Source organism: Aphelocoma coerulescens, chromosome 4, assembly GCF_041296385.1.
Source record: "Aphelocoma coerulescens isolate FSJ_1873_10779 chromosome 4, UR_Acoe_1.0, whole genome shotgun sequence".
Lineage (NCBI taxonomy): Eukaryota > Metazoa > Chordata > Aves > Passeriformes > Corvidae > Aphelocoma > Aphelocoma coerulescens.
In genome coordinates, this window is record NC_091017.1 from 59,697,408 (window position 1) to 59,716,197 (window position 18,790).

The window sequence follows — 18,790 nt, forward strand, 5'->3', positions numbered from 1 at the left end:
AGCCAGCTAAAGCTAGATGAACCGAGTCAATCAGCTGGTAGCACTTCAGCAAAAACCTGTTTAAGGAAGGAGAAAAAATACTGTTCAACAGTAGCTGGGAGAGAGAGTGAGATGTGAGAGAAACAGCTCTGCAGACACCAAGGTCAGAGAAGAAGGGGGAGGAGGTGCTCCCAGCACTGGAGCAGAAACTCCTCTGCAGCCTGTCGTGACATAAGTTGTTATCCTAGAGGCCGATTTGTCCCAAAGGAAGCTGTGACCCCATGGGAAGTCCCTGCTGGAATAGGCTCCTGGAATGAACTGTGAGCCTTTAGGGACTTAAACTAACCTGAAATCAAATTGTCTGAATTACATACTTCCACTAGACCAGGTGGTTTAGAGATCCATCCAACCAGATTCTGAATGTTTCCAGGGATGGGGCATCTACCACCTCTCCGGGCAACATGTTCCAGTGTTTCACTACCCTATTTGTCTTCTCTCTACTTGCATTGAAGCAACTCTGTAAACAGTAAAAACACACAGTAAAATCTCACTTTTTTTGACCCTTATCTTCCTTTATTTTAAACAAATTGTTTTATTCTTTAAGCCTCATTGAGTAGTTGTTGCTTTAATACTAAGCAAAAATTATTATAATGTTTTTGCAAAACATCTGACAGTCTGAAGCCCAGGACTTAATTCTATTAATGACAATAAATATAACTCAGTTACATTGCATGGTCATCATGATTAGAAGACACTGTTTAATAAGGATGAAAATATTAAAGCATATCTCAATACATAGGAAGACTTTCTTAATAATGTCTCCAGATAATTACTTCAGTGTTCTTACCTTATAGTTTGGAATAGAAAGTTTTATCTACTTCTCCTGTCTCATGAGTACCTTTTTCTTATTTCAATTGCATTTGAATAGAGGGATTTACATGTTGTTAATTTGTCCCTTGACTTTTTTCTAAGCTTCTTGCTTCTCCCAGTAAAGAATGGCAGGGGTACAAATTGGCAGAGGTTTGAGAATCTTCTTCCAAAAATTGGAGATTTTGCAATAAGTGAATATCATCAAATAACACCCTCAGGGCACAATGTTCAAAACTTCTTTTACTAGCATTATACATGAATTTACTCTTTAATTAAAAACTTGGAGTGTGAGAAGGAAATTATATGATTGGTAACATATGATGGAAATGAAGTATGAAAAATTTTATCTGGACCAATACTGCTTATATATGAAAAGCTGGTATTATAGCCATTCCTTAGTCTGCATTCTGCAGCTGCAGGCTGATTAAAACTCAGCAGGAAGAGCTATAATAAACAAATACCACCTGCTGCAAGAACAGGTGTTTGTGTCTTCATTTAGAAACCAAAGTAAAACAGAAGATGCCAAGGGGCTGAAGTAGATCAGTATTTGGATTGACATAATTTGTTGCTACTTGTCCTTGAACTTAAAAGCATATTATTCTGCTTTCAAGATTCCTTGATGGGGATTCAACACTAGTTTCTAGTAATTAAGAAGCTCTTTGCCTTCTCTGTTCAGCTATCCATTCTCAATATTATTTGCATTCACTGAAAGTATTTCTTTCTCTATTCAGTGGTGTATAGCATAGTGTTTATGACTAAGAACATTCTATGCACAAAAATAAGCAAAACTAGCATTCGATATTTAATTTCACTAATCTCATCACTGTTTTACTTGACATTTTTAGTCCAAACAAATCAATATAGTCATTGGAATTTATCGTGATTGATCTGTTTCTCAATGGATTTAATACATGTTTATAAAAGAAGACTTGCATTTATAAAAAAAGTACAAACCATTCTGTTGCTGATATTTATCTCAGTGACACTTCTGATGCAGAGAAAGCAGATGAGTATCTTTCCCAATAAAACTGAGTGTCTGTTCAATGTGTCTTTCAGTGTGCAACTCCTCAGTGGTGACTTTCATATGCAGAATTTTTTATTCATTGTAACAGCACTTAAGCAATAATAATCAGAGTAACTGTCTAGATAAAAGCATAAATTGACATGCTATGTAATTGTTAATGTAAACAAAATGTAGTAAAGCACATAGCAATGATTGTGATATACCTTTAGTTTAACCCAGAACCAATTGGACTAAATGGATTCGTCCTGTACCAGGACAGTTACTTTTGTGTTATAACAAGTCTCAAGGCACTTGGCAAAGAGATTTTACTTTTGTCTGTAGTTTACAGTGGATGACTTCAAGATAGTTCATGGTAGCAGATAAAATTTACAGCCAGCAGGAAAACACCTCCAAGGTAACAAAGTTTCTGAGAGCTCTGTTTTTTTTTTTCTTTTGGAAGAGATTTTACACATAAATAAGTGCTGAAATCCCATAATACTTAGAGCAGATCTGAAGAGTTATTACTAGGAATACAAGCAATATCACAAAGTCATTTAAAATCTGCACACTGCCAGAAGTGTGGATTATAAAAAGGAGAAGCTGAGAACTGGAAAGCTTTTGGGAAGGTTTAGCATATTTAGGATGTAAAAATTACTTTGCTGACTTATTTAGGGAGCCTGCATGGGTTGAACAGGAGCTGGAGCAGCATGCTGCCAAAGGTAGGATTACCTGGAGGATTTTTGTTTGTTTTTGAAATTCTGACAGCCCAAATACTTAATAATCTTGGAAGTAAGTGATGTTTAAATAATTCTTAAATCAATATCTTACGAGAGAGCAGAAAACCTGTTATTTGCTACAAGGGCCATAAGCACGTTGACTACTAGGTGACTGCATCTCTTTTATGTTATTGAGTATTACAGGAAAAAACTTCTCTCTTTCAAGAGGAGGACAGAAGAAAATCTCAATGTCTGTAAAATTGACTTGCACTAATATTAAAGATGTCTGGAATTTATTTTAAATTAGGTTTGCTATATTAAATATAATGAAGTATTAAAATGAGATTTAATATAGGTGAGAATACATTTTCTAATTAAACTAAATATCACTTCTAATTCTGCTTACAAAAACCTACACTTTAGTGCTACAGATTTTTTTAGAATTTAACAACTATTATAGTTAAATCAGAAATATAAATATTTTTGAACATAATTGGATACAACTATGAACAAAAGAGCTGGGAAAGAACTTAAATACATTTTGAAAATTAAGGCAGAAAAAATGATACTTTTTGAAATGGCTCTGATATAGATAATAGGAAGTAACTAAATTGAGTGAATATTCAAATATATATGGAAACATAAGCAATAAGAATGAGCCTTTGAGAAGTCAAACTACATGTTTGGTTTACCAAAAGGAAAGTTAAAAGAAATCTCAATTAGTCTGTAGACTCATGAAAACAAATAAAACAGATCTGTCAATTATTCTGTGGGTAAAACCTAAAATAAATGGGTCACAAATATGAATGAAACTTTTAGTTTTAGGTGTAGATACCTATTGGTTGTCATAGTTAACTGGGGTTTTTTATAAAATAAAATTTATTTATAAAAATTTTATAAAATAAAATTTATATAATTTTATAAAATTTTCAGAATTTTACATACAGGATTATTGCAGGATTTGAGTTGGATCAGCACTTTCTTAATATACAATCTATAGAACTTTGAAATAATTTATTAGAAAATGAAGCTGCTAGAAAATTGGAAAACTATATAAATAAGTAGAGCAGTATATTGGATTACTAGCTGTCTATGATGTAACCAACAACTCAAAACCATCAAGACCAAAAGTTTACCCATACTGGGGATACTTCTGTGATAAAATCTGTTGTTTAATGCTGAGAAATAGTGCTGCATTTTCTTATTTCTCCTTCATTCAGGCTGAGGCTTACAGAACTGATCTTATTTCTTGCTTCAGCATCACATGGAGCAACTATCACATCTCATACCTAATATGTCTCTGTGCTTTTACAATATGTAACATAACTAATGCATAATTGATATGCTAATTCATTTGGGGTTTTTCCCTAATGGTTTTAAACATTAAAGCATTTACTGTTGGGAAGTGTTCAAAACTGTCAACCTAGAAATGTAGCATTGCATACTTGTCACATTCAGGTAGTGGGACACTGTGAAAGTACATCACAAAGGGTAAATAGACATGAAGTGATGTGGTGAGAGGAAAATAGATATGAAGTGATGTGGTGAAGGCTCCAGCCCCAAACTGAAGAACTGATCACAAACAATCAAAGGTTATCTTTGCCTACCTTGATTTTTCTTTACACATGTAATTTCTTATTTTACCTCATAGCTGACAGTTTTGGGACAAACCAGGGTGAACCCTTCTGCCTGATTTTATCTCCAGTGATGTAATTGGACTAGTCTATAAAGGTTTCTTATGAAACTAGCTGCATAAAAATATGGAACTACCTGTATGTGTAACATCTTGACTAGTTAGGTGGCTTACTTTCATTAGAAGAAACTGTAGCGAATTTCATTTTAAACACTGACATGGTATGAAGTCTACCCTAAATCACTGCTCAAATAAAGGATTTCAGGTCTGAATAGATTAGCTCAAGATGAGCTGGAAAACAAAGAAGTAATACATACACTTTTATATTATGTGATTTTTGCTGACTTCACACATTTGTAACATATTTGAGGCTGAAAACTAGTGGGTGAGAGAAAGCCTGATGAAAACTGTGACAACTGCTAATTGTTGTCGGATATAGAGCAAGTAAGAGATTGGCCTCAGGCTACTTGATTAGCAAGGGCAGTATCATCTTGTACAGATGTTCTAGCTTATAATGAAATAAAGAGACAGTTGCACAATATGGGGCGAGATCATAATGCCACGTGTGGACCTCAGACACTATGTCAAAGGCTGAGCCCAACATGGAACACAGTTTCACCCAGAGACCAAGCCACCCCATAGGAATCCATCAGTCAGAATGAGTGCCCTGAGCCCCTGGATCTGTACTGCCAGTCTAACCTGAACTAGAAGGACTGTGGCTGTAGGATGTAGTATGTGCTATTTAGGATAAACCCACTTGCCTAGACATTGCTATCCATCACTATAATAAAAATGTTTAGTAAATAAACTCTAGACTATGTCATAATGATGATATGGTTCTGCTCTCAGAGGCACTGCACCCAATTACCTCATTACAAGAGTTAATTGCTCTTTAAATACAAAATGTCATGGTAAAAGTGTTTTCTTGTCCAACTGTTTATGTGTCATGATTCTTCTCTTCAAGAGAATGTGGAGCATTAGAGTTTGAAGAAAACCACAAACAAACAAACAAACCCATAAAACCAATAAAACCCTGCTTCTGCACCAAAAAAAAAGGATAAAACTCACAGTTTGAAAGAAAGTACCGAGAGGTAGGCAGTGGACAGAAGGAAGTATGTTTCCTTATTGTTGCTACACAGTTTAACGCACCAGTCCACATCTAAAAAAAATTGTACGAAAATCTGTTCAATTCTTATCTTCTTATTTTCACAGGACTGTGAAAGAGATGTATATGAATGCGCAAGATGTTACAAGTTCAGGATTTTTTTTTTTTTTAATTGTTAAATCATACAAAGGATGGAGAGTGATGCAGGGAATACTTCATTTCTTAACTTTGGGGTTTTTTTATATTTTGTAGTTCTGGAAGTTTTCATGTACTGGATTTATTTAAAAGACAAACCAATAAGCCTATTTCAGTGCTTTCAAAAGCCCACAATGATAACTGAATAATAGGAAAAGGTTTTCTGAAAGAGTTGTTCGGATTCTTCAGATGTTCTGAAAAATATTCCTTCTATTCTTCTTTAACTGAGTTTATTAAATAATTCTTAGTCACAAATTGTTCCCTATAACTTCGATGTCAGATGCATTGTTTATTCTGGAAATGCCTGCAGTGTTGCTGGTTTATGATGTACATTCCATTAGTGGCTGTTTCCCCCCAACAGCTTCTGTGAATTATTTGAGACAGAGTAAGAAATAAATTATTATTGAAGTATATGTTATTATTCAAGACAGTGAATCCTGTTTTCCTGTCTTCCTATGGGAAGCAGACTTTGCCTGCTTCACCGGACTTAAAAGAAAAAAGTCAGGAAAGCTGCTAAAGCTCTGCAATGACCATATAGTATGTACATGAATCAAATTTAGAATCTATTTCTCAATTATTAGTATTTCAGATTTTCAGAACTCTTGTTCATAATGATTTTATTTTGTGGTTCCTTAAGCCTTACTCAATTCATCAGTGTACACAGTGTGGACCTTTATACTCCTACACATTTCCTCTAAAGCTAATGAGGAAATCCTGGATGTAGAAGCCTATTCATAATTTTGTTTTTAAACTTTAATCAAACACACACTTTTGCAGACTACATGCTATGGATCTTTGAAGCCTTCACTTTATGAGTCTAAGAATTCATTTAGCGAGAGAAATTTTCACCAAGTTTTCTTTATGATGGAACACAGTGAATGGATAAACAAACGGGTTCAAATCTTTGCTAGGAGATTCTGTTGTTTTGTAATTTTAGTTCAGTAATGTCTGCCATGTCCTTATGTACACAGTGTGGCTGGCATTAAGTTAATTTTCTTCATACCAGCTCCTATGATGATGAACTTTGGATTTTTGGTCTTAACAGTGTTGGTAAAATTTCAATAAATCACTGAGTAGTTTTTGCAAAATGTGCTCTCCTCCCTACTTTGCCCTACTCCCTAGACAAAGTGAGTAAGATAGCATTGGGCAAGGGGCTGGGAGAGGACATAGCTGGGACAGCTGACCCGGATTGGCATTCCATACCAGATGATGTCATGCTCAGCAATAAATGCTGAGGGAAAGGGCGAAAAAGAGGAGTGAGTACGTGTGTAGGCATTTAAAATTGATTATTTAAATTTTAAATCTCTAAAATAATTTTTAAAATTAAATTTAGGCAAATTCTCTTTAAAGATGTCCCCTTGCTCTTTTATTTTGAATTAAGTCTTTTTTAAGAAATCAAAACATTAAACAGGAACTTAGACTACAGTATTTGCTTGTCTATGTTTTTTTTCACAATCAGGCTAGTCCTGATTTCTTATTTGAAATAGTGATCTTAAAAGTATTCTATTTCATATTTCATATTCACTCATTTTCCATAGTTTACAGAAAGGTTTTGGCAGTAATTCAAGAAGCAATTATTCAAATAATTATTTTATGATATATAACTGTGATGAAACCTAGAGTTGAAAACCTTTTTCTTTTCTTTATCCTCTGAAGTCCTCAAGACAAAGATGGGACTAAGAGAAAAGCATAGCAATCTAAAAGTTTTACATGACAGTGTCAGGCTTTTTACCTGTGTGTCTGTCTTCTATAGCACCTTGTAAATGTCAGTTATGGTGCCATGTGAATGGTAATAGCTATTAAAGGCCTCATATAGAGCTAGAGACCATGATCTTCAAGAAATTAATGTTCATATATTTTTATTCTAACTCACTTGTTTTCTGAAGCAAAAAGTCATGATCAATCACCCAGAGGTATTGTAAATTAATTATCATATTTAAAGATATCCTCTCTCTCAGGCCAAAACCAAAAAAAAATCTTGGATATTGGTGGAGCTAATATTCCAGGTATTTAAACTGTATTGTATTCCCTATTTCTACACATTATTTTTGAAAGAAATGAGTGAATGTTTTTCAAATGAAATTTTTAAGATGAGGAAAGCAGAATTGCAAGATTTTAAAAACTATCATTTGCAACAAAATGGAAAACCACAACTAATGTATTGAAACAGTCAAAAATATAAACATAGATTTTCCTAGTATGTCCCCTCCCAAATCAATCAAGTTGGTTTACAGCTTTGATACCAATTTTATTTTTTGATTACCAGATATTGTCTGAGAACTATAGAAGTGCGGGACGGCCTCTGTGCAAAAAGGAATGATTTGACTTAAGCATAACATTGGAGGGGAGGGAAACTTGATTTATTAAGCTTCTTTGTAGGACAAACCTACAGGGAAAACAGTAGACTAGACAGTTCTAACATACATGTAGACAGTTGAAAAATGACTTGAAGCTGCTTCTGCCAAAAATGTCTTTGGAAACATTGTATCTCAAAAGCCTTTAGCCTAAATACTCCTGTAAAGCAGACTAGAAACTCCTGGAGTTTTCTATAAACCTGTCTGCATATATGTGTGCCAGTTCATTCAGCTAGCAGGTGGTTTGATCCCCACCTGAGTCACAGAGACTCTGAGATCTGAGCTTTTTCATTGTCCCCTTTCTTTGTCAGTGATCAGCCTAGTAAAAATGTGAACAGAAAGATAGATGTGGAGAAGTGTGGCTCAGGTAGAGTTACTACTCCCCATTAACCTTTACCTAGAGGATTTCAGATAACAGCAAGAGAGCCATCTTCAGTTAAATGTTGACCTAGAATCCCTGTGTTAATAACACTAAGATGAGATAGGGGATTGAAAACTGTTTCCCAGGGTTCATAGTCCTATTTTTAACTGTTGAATACCAACCAGTATGTTGTTATTCTAGATACAAAGGGATGGACCAAATTTCCATTACAATCCTTGGAAAGTCTCCTAAATACTTCTGTTGATGTTAATGCATACCAGTAGTACATACATCGAATTCCACCAAAAGCAGTCTTCAATGGAGTACTAAATCTCCAACAAAGGGAAAATATTCACACTTAAAAGTAAATTGTTTCTCACAAGCAGGATTCATTCATTAAAATTATCAGATACTATCAGTCTTATGAAGAGGCAAGAATCAATTTACAGGACATTATTCCTCTATTATATCTAGAGTCATATTAAGTTTAACAGCACTCACCATGGAATCATAGAATGGTTTGGGTTGGAAGGGATCTTAAAGATCTTCTAATTTCAAGCTCCCTGCCACCAGAAGGGATGCCACCCACTAGATCAAGTTGCTCAGGGCCCCACCAAATCTAGCCTTGAACGCTTCCAAGGAAGGAGCATTCACACCTTCTCTGGGAAGCCTATTCCAGTGTCTCACCACCCTTACACTATAGAATTTCCTTCTAACACCATATTTAAGCATAGCTTCTTCTAGTTTAAAACCATTCCCCCTTTTCCACAGACTTAAATTTGCTTTACACTGGGGATCATCATCTGGAAACAGAAGAGACAAAATGTCTGGTAAATTGCATCAAGACTATAGGCTAGCAGCCTGATGGAGTTATAAAAAGAAAAGTCTGTTTATCCTAGGTTATATCAGAATATTTCCTGTAGTCAAAATCCCTCTTTCTACATGATAAATCTGTAAGAGCTTACAGAGGTTATTTTCAGGAATGGTTTTCTGAGAGTAACTTCTGCTGCAACTATTTCATTAAATGAAATCTAGATATAATGGAATATAAATATATATTTATTTGTATATTTAAATAGATCTAGATATAAATGGAATATTTTGCCAGCAATGTGTCCTTGCTGCAAAGAAGGCTAACAGTATCCTGTGCTGCATTAGGAATGTTCAGCAGATCAAGGGTGGTGAAAGAGCAGCACTGGTGAGATGTATCTAGGGTGCTGGGTCCAGGTCTGGACCACTAAGGTACTGAAGGGCCTGGAATATCTCTCCCCTGAGGAAAAGCTGAGAGAAGTGGAATTGTTTAGCCTGGAGAGGAGAAAGCTCCGGGGGAAGTCTCATTAATATATATCAATAGTTGAAGGGAGGGTACAAATAAGACCAAGACAGTTTCTTTTCAGTGGTGGACTGCAACAAGAGGCCATGGGCACAAGCTGAAACACAGGAGGTTCTGTCTGAACATCAAGAAAACACTTTTTCTTTGTGGGGGTGACTGAGCACTGGCACAGTTTGCCCAGGGAGGTTTGGAGTCTCCACCCTTGGAGATTTTCAAAAGGCATCTGGACATAGGAAACACTGCTTGAGCTGAAGGCCTGGGCCAGATAATCTCCAGAGGTTCCTTCCAGCGTAATAATTATGTGGTTGTATGAGTTCTGTGATCTTAAATGTAGATCCTTGTTCAGAGATCTTTGGGCAGGAACCTTTCCTGTTTCATTTTAAACAAATTTCTCTGCCTGGTTTTTTTAGAGTGGGCCTCTTCATGGCCTCAGTTTATTAACTGTTGATGGCCTAGCTTGAAAGTAAAACTGGCCCTAAAATAATTTCTCATGTTTGAAACTTTTAGCTTCATTGTATATTCGTGTTCTTTTAATGAACAAACATTTTTATAAATCGAGCTACACATAATTCAGCTGCAGGCTGTTTTCTTAATTTTATATTTCTTGACAAAATTCACCTGATTAAGCAAAATCCATATTTTCATTGACTGAAATTCTCAAAATGTTGTATTTGCAACAAGCTTTCAAAGAAACATCTGTTCAGATGGAAATACCATTTTTTTTCTACCATCAAGAACTTGCCTTTCTGCTCTATTTTTTGCTTTGCTCTTTAGAGCTGATACTTTATTCATGAGACCTACAAATATGCTTTAAAGCAATTTGACATTTTGTTTTAAACTCTAGTTCCTTAAACTACTATTTCTACAACTTTTCTAGCTGGTTTTACTATGTTTTCTGAACAAAACTAAAATGATGAAAAATAACTCATTTGTCTAAAATGGACTTTTGGCTAGTTTTGTTTCTTTATAATAAAAAGTGATATAATGATACCCTGCAATAGTGTATTCTGTAATTTCTAGGCCTATACCTGTGAATGGTACTTACACTTAAAAATTATTTAATTTCTTACGTTTGTTACTTTTTTTTTTCATGGGGGGGGGGGGAGGGGCGTTGTGCTTTTTTCAAAGTTTCAAAGGCAGAGGAGTTTGAAGGTATAAAGAAAACTTTTCAAATTCTGAAGTAATGCCACTGTCAGAGCCTTGTCTTTTTCTTAAGCCTTTGATATAGAAAAAATGCTTGTTCCATGATACTTTAGAGACTGGAGCATAGTGGTAGTATGGGAGGGAATCAAAGTACTGTGTTGTATAAGTAGAAACATTTTTGAGCAGTTTATCTGCTTAGTTTTCCTTTCATATGAGGAAGTCAACATTTCTTGTATGTTGATTAATTCATATTGCAGTTCTAGGGGAAAAAAAATTCCATAAGTTGTTCCATTAGCCTAACTTTTTTGTTTAATTTTGCATTTAGCAATAAGATTGCTTCACCGAAGGGATTCCTGTAAAGGTACTTACCTACTGTGTCTGGCCTCTTTACACAAGGACAGTGCACATTTTTTCACACAAAATTTCCTGTTGTGATGGTTTTTAGCCCAGATTTTCCTTTAGGAGAATGTAATCTTGAAATATAAATAACTCTCAACCATTTTGTTGCTTCTAGTTCGAGTTTTGTTATAAAACACAATCTTCACTAAAAGGGTGAGGTTTTTCCATAGGAAAATAGATAAATTGTTCTTCTGTAAAATTTTATGCAAGTCTACTAGTTGTTTATGCTTTTTTGTTTGTTTTTTAATTTATGAGCTACAAAAATATATCAAATAATTTGTTATCTATTAAGAACGGATACTGGGAAATCATGGCAACTAGAATTCTCTTTCTTTCAGTAAATAGTTTTAGAAAAGCCATTTTGGTGTGGGATTGTGGATAGAAAACTATAAGGCTCTGTAGATTAATCTCTGCAGATTAATTTTTTTTAAATTTTGGGTTTTGAGCTGTTTATATACATAACAAAGTAGCCTTACTGTGATGAAAGAAAAACAAAAGCAAGAACAAAAGCAAGAACAAATGAACAGCTGAAGAGTAACATTTACAGAAATACTGGAAAACCTCTTCCTGGTGGCTATTTATGCCTATTGCTGCATCTAAGCCTAGCAAACATCCATCTCTATACCCTGCAATTTCAAAGGTCCTAACCTTTAGCGTGTGTGTATATAGTCCTCTTAACTGTGTGAGTAGCTAGGCACATGTTGTTGTAGGCCACTTGGTTCCTTTCACTCTTGAAAGGAACTGATTAGTCCAGTAATCATTTTAAAACCACAGTTGAAAGGTTTCTTACTGTTTAGAGGATAGACTTTTCTGAACTGCTTCAAGAATAGTCTTCATAAGGAAATTCAGCTTAAAGTTAAATATAGATGATATTTCTGTATCTGGAAGAGGAAAAATGGATTCAGAAGAAAAGGAAGTCTCTCCTTCAAGCCAGTTAAACAGAACCATATTGACCTAGTGTTTAGTAATTCCTTTGTGATGGTGAAAATTTGCATTCTATTTATGGAAATGATAGCATCCTATTCATTCCCATTTTATCCTAATGCTGTCTATGCATTATACAAGACATTATTTTAAATGAGTGTCAGAGTCAGAAGGGTACAGTTACACACATTTATTCTTTCCTTTGCTCTATGAATCTAGATTTTTTTTCCTTATATAACACTGCAAAGCTTTACAGGAAGAAAATGGAGAATGACTTTCTCTTATCCTATTCAAAAAGTATATTTATACTTCTGGCAATTATCCGGAAAAGTACATGTTTTGTGCTGGCATACTCTTTAGCAGATACAAAAGCATTCAGCTCTATTTTTGTATAATGCAATTATACAAAAGTCTGTAAATATAGAAGTATTCTAGAAGTACTCCTGTGTAGTCATCTGCTTCTGTGAGGAGCCCATGTGTATAGAAATCAATCTCCTTGAGACCCAGTTTTCAGCTGTCTTAACATTCTTATGAATATTTTGACTTTACAGAGTCAAAGTGCCTACTGGCTTGGGCTCTATTTTAAGGCCAGATTCTCAGCTCTAGGTTGATTTAGATCTTCTTCGCTCTCTCTTCTTTTGAAGAAGGTATGTTTTCTACTTCTAGCAGTAATAGCTTTACTATTACAAGCAGCATAAAAGCAAAATGATCAGCATTATAATACCAGTCCCTAAACACTACGTTAATAACATTACCTTAGTAAGAAGTGTTAGTGTTACTCCCACTTAGTTAACATAGTTTTCACACAACAGCAATCGTGTTTTGTTACCATCATCAGATAGTATCCATTAAAGATTGTGAATACAATCAAGGGTCTTTGAACATTTTCGGAACATGTGTTTCAAACTTAATGTGTTCTTACATATTGGGGCATGAATATAGATCCTTATCTTGTTAGGTGTGTTTGACTGCAGATGCTTTAGGATGGTTAATTTACCATTTTTATTCTCAGGGAAGATGTGCATTTACTTCTGTGTAGCACCACTCATGAATAGGCGACTGCTAAAAAAGAGTGTAAAGCTAACATAAAACAGAAGTTGAAATTGTGATACATGAAAAAAGCCTGCAGCTTGGCCACTGAATTTATGGGATTGTACCAGAAATGCAGAGGATTTGAGGGAATTCTTATGTTTTATTTCCTTTAGATTTTATAGAACCAGCATGACCCAGGGAACTTTCCTGCAGTAATTGCTCTTAAAGTCACTTCATGAAATCACTACTCTTCTGTTCAACAATTGTGGGTCAGGACCTAGTTATTTCTGAAAGTCTGACAGTCTTTGAAACACAGTTTGCAGTATGTGAATCCAGCATGAAGTGGGAGTGAATTACAAACTTCTGCAGTATCCCAAAGTACCACATAATTTTTTTTGGTGAACATAGCATGATAATTACTCACCTGTAACTGTTGAAGTTTTTATTGCTGCAGAGCTTGAACATGTGAGGCTGTATTTAGTCTGGCTGAGATGAAGTTAATTTTCTCTACAGCAGCCTCATAGCTCTGTGCTCTGCATTGGTATCTAGAAAGGTGTCAGTAACACACCAGTGTTTTGGGTACTGCTGAGCAGTGATTCCACAGCACCAGTGCTGTCTCTCCAACATTCCACCTCTCACCAGTAGAGTTCAAGGAGATATGATTGACCCAAACTGACAGAAAGGGATATTCCATATCACATAATACATAATGTCTGCTCAGACATAAAAGTTAAGAATAAAGAGGAGGAAGGAAATCAGTCATTATTACATTTGTCTTCTAGAGCACCTGCTATGCATGCTAAGCCCTGCTTCCCTGGAAGGGTCTGGACATCGTTTGATGATGGGGAGTAGAGAATAAAATATTTTGATTTTTTTCTTTGCTTTGTGCATGCAATCTTGCTTTTGCTTTATGAAACTGCCTTTATTTTGATCCACAAGCAGTTTTTTCATCTTATTTTCTTCTTCCTTGTCCTGCTGAGGATCAGAGTGCTAGAGCAGCATGGTAGGCAACTGGCATTCATCAAGGCCAACCCATCATAGAACCACAGAAAACAGTTCTGAGATACAAGGTCAGAACCTTTAGTTAGAGAACTGCTAAATGGGTAAGCTGTCCACAAGATGATATGATGCGTTACACCTTAGAAAATATGTTCTACAAACTTATAAGCTAGCAAGAATTCTGTAGTCTAGCTTTGAAAATTAAGAATAAAATACTGGGCAGGAGCCAGTGTTAGCAAGAAATAACAAGCTTTTTTCAGCTTTTCAAGGCTCAAAGACATTGCCAATTTTGTCTGTTTTGGTCTTAGCCTGTCTGAATAAAATTAGTTTGCTTAACCATATCATCTGTTTTCTAATGAAGTCAATTATTACTCAATTTATTAATTTTAATTTAGATTTATATAATCATGCAGCATATTTCTTCTATAGATGGTAGTAGAAAGTAATTATCCTATATAGAAGGAAATATTTGTCACACTAACAGTAGTAGCAATATAAATGCAGATATCATAGAACAGCAGCAGTCTTGAAAGGGACACAGTACAGTGTAAAAGGGTGCAGACCTACAATATGAAAAGGAAGGCACAGGATTATAAAGGAGATCCCATAGGTATAAATAGCTCACCAGTGGTCATTTAAGAAAATGTAGACTTGATTGCTGTCCAAAAGCAATTTTTGAGATCAGTGAAGAAAAATTAAAATAATTATCCAATATATGTAAGATACTTCATATATTTGACTATAAAGTAGAATTTCAATCAAGAAAAGCAAAGTGCAAAGCCTTTAAAACGATTTTTTTTTTTTTTCTTCTTGTTCTATAAAAATTCAATGTGGGCCAATAATCATTGATTAGTCTTAAGGTTTCAACAAAAAAATTGGCTTTGCATATGAAAGCGTGTTTCCTGTTTTTCTCAGTTCCTGCCAAACATTGCACTTAACTGATTTTAGCGGAGCTCTGTTGCTTTGTAGCAATTAGAAAAATGGTTTATGTTGTTAGAACTCTTCCAGTGTTTTCAATGTCAGGAGTTGATTTCTGTTGTCAACAATTTAAAATGTTCTATCAATTCAGTATCTTGGGATCATCTCTCTGAAAACAGAAAGAACAGTTTCCCCCTCACTTCAGCTTTTTCTTAAAGGAGAAATAGAGCTCTTTATCATTGCATATTCAATTGGGCAAATGTAAAATTGTTGTCCTCCACTACACAGAGAGTATATTACCATACTAGTAACAGGCCACAGTCTTGCAATAAGTCCACAAAGGCTGAGAATTTTAACTGATCCAGCTTGCTTTTCCTGAATTTGGCCTACCTGGAACAGTTTTAGCAATCTCAATAGTTGCTGAAAAGCTAACTGTGTATTATCTAATTTATTTCAGGTTTAGCTTAGCATAATTTTTTAGTGTAACACCTACTGTTATAATATTTTTTTTTTGCTTCTTGTAGGTAATGGCTACTAATTCTGTTCTATTAATATTATGACTGAGAGATAGTAATAAGCAGCACTTATTCTGGGGAAAATTAATTATCTATGACTCTAGAGTAACAGTGTAAGGATATACACCCTGCATGTCTGCACAAAAGATAAGAACAGAGTCCCCAGGGTTTTAAAAAAATCATCAGTCGTCAACTACTAGGCATTAAAGAAATGCTACCTTGGAAGTTGGGTGGGACCAGTTTTAGAGACAACAAAAGAAGCAATGTCCATCACATTTATACTGTACAACACGCAACACTTACATAGAAATCATAGATTATGGACTAATAAAGAAAAGGGGAGCTTTAGAGCATATATGAACTTCAACAGACAACATCATTTCCCCTCTAATAAAGAACTTGAGAATATAAATGACTTGTCATTTGCAGGTGTGTATTGAGTTCTTTGGTTTTTTGATTGGGGTTGTTTTGGTTTGGGTTTTGCTGGTTTTCCTTTTTTTTCTTTTGTTCAACAAAAATGGGAAGGTAAGAATAACATCAAAGAAACAGGCAGATACTTTTCAGTTAGATCAGTTTTAACTGTGTCATGAAAGGGAATGACCAGTAATTGGATACACTGGTCTATAATTGTTACTATCACTGTAACTGTACTGACAAAAATTCTTCTTTTATTTTAATTCTTTAATTAGAATGTCAAATGCTTGGGTTTCTATAAGTTTCTCTAGCCCACACAAATTTTATGATGTAGTTGGTCTGGTACTGAACCTTCAGATTTGGTTCTAGTGTGGATACAACTATGTAGTGCACTACCTGCTATTACATGAAGTTGTGCTAAAGCTGAGTTGATAATGATATGAAGGGGAAAACAGAGGTGACAGAACTATATAGGTGATTTGAGTTGCCTATTTCTGATTTCTTTCTCACAAACAGTTCCAGATTTGAATCTGCTGACACTTGTAACCTTTTCCTTATTATCATATATTCATAATAAAGTGTGTACAACATATTGCTATTTCTCTGATAATGATATCCATAGAGGCTCTGATTTAATTAACATGAAGGACTGGACCTAAAACCCACAGGTAATTAGAGACCTGTCCGTGTGACCTCAGTGCCTAAGAAGACTACACAACAGATTATCTTGACTGCAGTTCCATGACACATACAGGACAACCAGGGAATCAGGGCCAGCCAGCATGGGTTAAGGAAAGGCATGTCCTGCTGACCAACCTGATCTTTTTTTATGACCAGCTGACCAACCTAGTGGATGAGGGAAAGGCTGTAGCTCTTCTCTACCTGGACTTCAGTAAAGCCTTTGATATTGTCTCCCATTACATTCTCCTGGAAAACCTGGCAGCCCATGGCTTGCACAGGTGCTCTTTTTGACTGGTAAAACCTGTCTTGATGGCTGTCCCAGAGGCTGGCGGTGATTGTGCCACATCCAGTTGGTGGCCAGTCACTGCTGGGGTCTCCCAAGGCTCAGTACTGGAGCCAGTGTTGTTTAATACCTTTATCAATGATCTGGATGAGGGCATCAAGTGCACCCTCAGTGAGTTCACAGACAGTGCTAAGTTGAGTGGGAGTGTTGCGTAGGAGGGCTCTGCAAACAGATCTCAACAGGCTGGATCAATGAGCCAAGGCTTGTGAGGTTCAATAAGGTGAAGTGCCCTGTCCTGCTCTTGGGTCACAACAACTCCATGCAGTACTACAAGCTTGGGGAAGAGCAGTTTGAGAGCTCTTCAGTAGAAAAGGACCTGGGGGTGCTTGTCGACAGCTGGCTGAACATTAGTCAATGTGTGCCCAGGTGGCCAAGAAGGCCAATGGCATCCTGACTTGTGTCAGAAATAATGCAGCCAGCAGGAATAGGGAACTGATTAGTTCCTCTTTAGTCAGCACTGGTGAGGCCACATCTTCTATCTTGTGTCCAGTTCTGGGTTCCTCACTACAAGAAGGACATTGAGGTGCTGGAGCGTGTCCAGAGAAGGGCAACAGATCTGGGGAAGGGTCTAGAGAATGAGTCATATGGGGAGCAGCTGAGGGAGCTGGGGTTGTTTAGCCTGAATAAACAGAGGCTCAGGGGAGACCTTCTCACTTTCTACAACTACCAGAGAGGAGATTGTAGCCAGGTGGGAGTCAGCCTCTTTTCTCAGGCAACTAGTGATGGGACAAGAGGAAATGGCCACAAGCAGTGACAGGGGAGGTTCAGGTTGGACATCCTGAAGAATTTCTTCACTGATGGGTTGTCAAGAATTAGGACAGGCTGCCCAGGGAAGTGGTAGAATCACCATTCCTGGAAGTGTTTAAGAATGACTGTACCTGGCACTCAGTGCTATGGTTTAGTTGCCATAGTGCTGTTTGGTCAAAGATCTTGGAGGTCTTTTCCAACCTTACTGATTCTATTATAGACTATATATGTATTTGCAACTGTAACAGCTGTTTAGAAGACATTTAAACTTTAAAGATATGGTACTGTATACTACTAAGTTACTTGTAACATGTAGATGGTGCAAGATAAAGCTTTTAACACTTAGCATGTTCAGAAAATTATTTTCTTTTTCTTTTGCACAGAGATACTATGTTTTAAAAACAGAATAAGAAGAAACTCTTTCAGAAAGTACAATTTTCACACAAATATATGGTGATAAATTACCTGTGAGCCTTTATTTTTGAGAGAAAGTGAAAGCTGTGAAAGTGTATCAACTTAGCCAAATGAGTAATTTCTGAATAATATTCATTCAACAGTAGATTTACATTAAATGCTACACTACTTCATTGTATGTCAAAGTCTTGTCTTTGTTCAGATTTTAGCTATTTTGAAAAGTTTAGAGGCTTTGTCTGAGCTTTGCCATAACTGACAACTGAGACAAAATAGAAGAGATGAACAGTTTTCATATGCAATGGGCAGAACTGCTGAATACTGGTTTTTTTTCTGAGGAGAACAGATTGGGTAGCAGAGGGATTATACATTATACATTGCAGGCAGAGAAAGGACTCATGGCTATAGAATATAATGAAAATACAAAACATCTTTATTAGACCTTAAAGACATTGCAAATATTAAAATTCCTCGTAACTTACAATATCATTTTTCTAATCTTATTCAGAATATTGCTTAATAAATGATTTGATTACTTGAATGCTACTATATCTATTCCTTGGTAAAATTTGAAGATATACCACCAGCTACAAGAAGAAGTATAGCCATATTACTGAGTTGTGTGGTTCAAGCTAATTACTGGGAGACACAGTAAGTGAATCCAACAAAATGCCTGCTCTCTACCTCTGCTGTTATGGTATAAGATCTTTTCTTG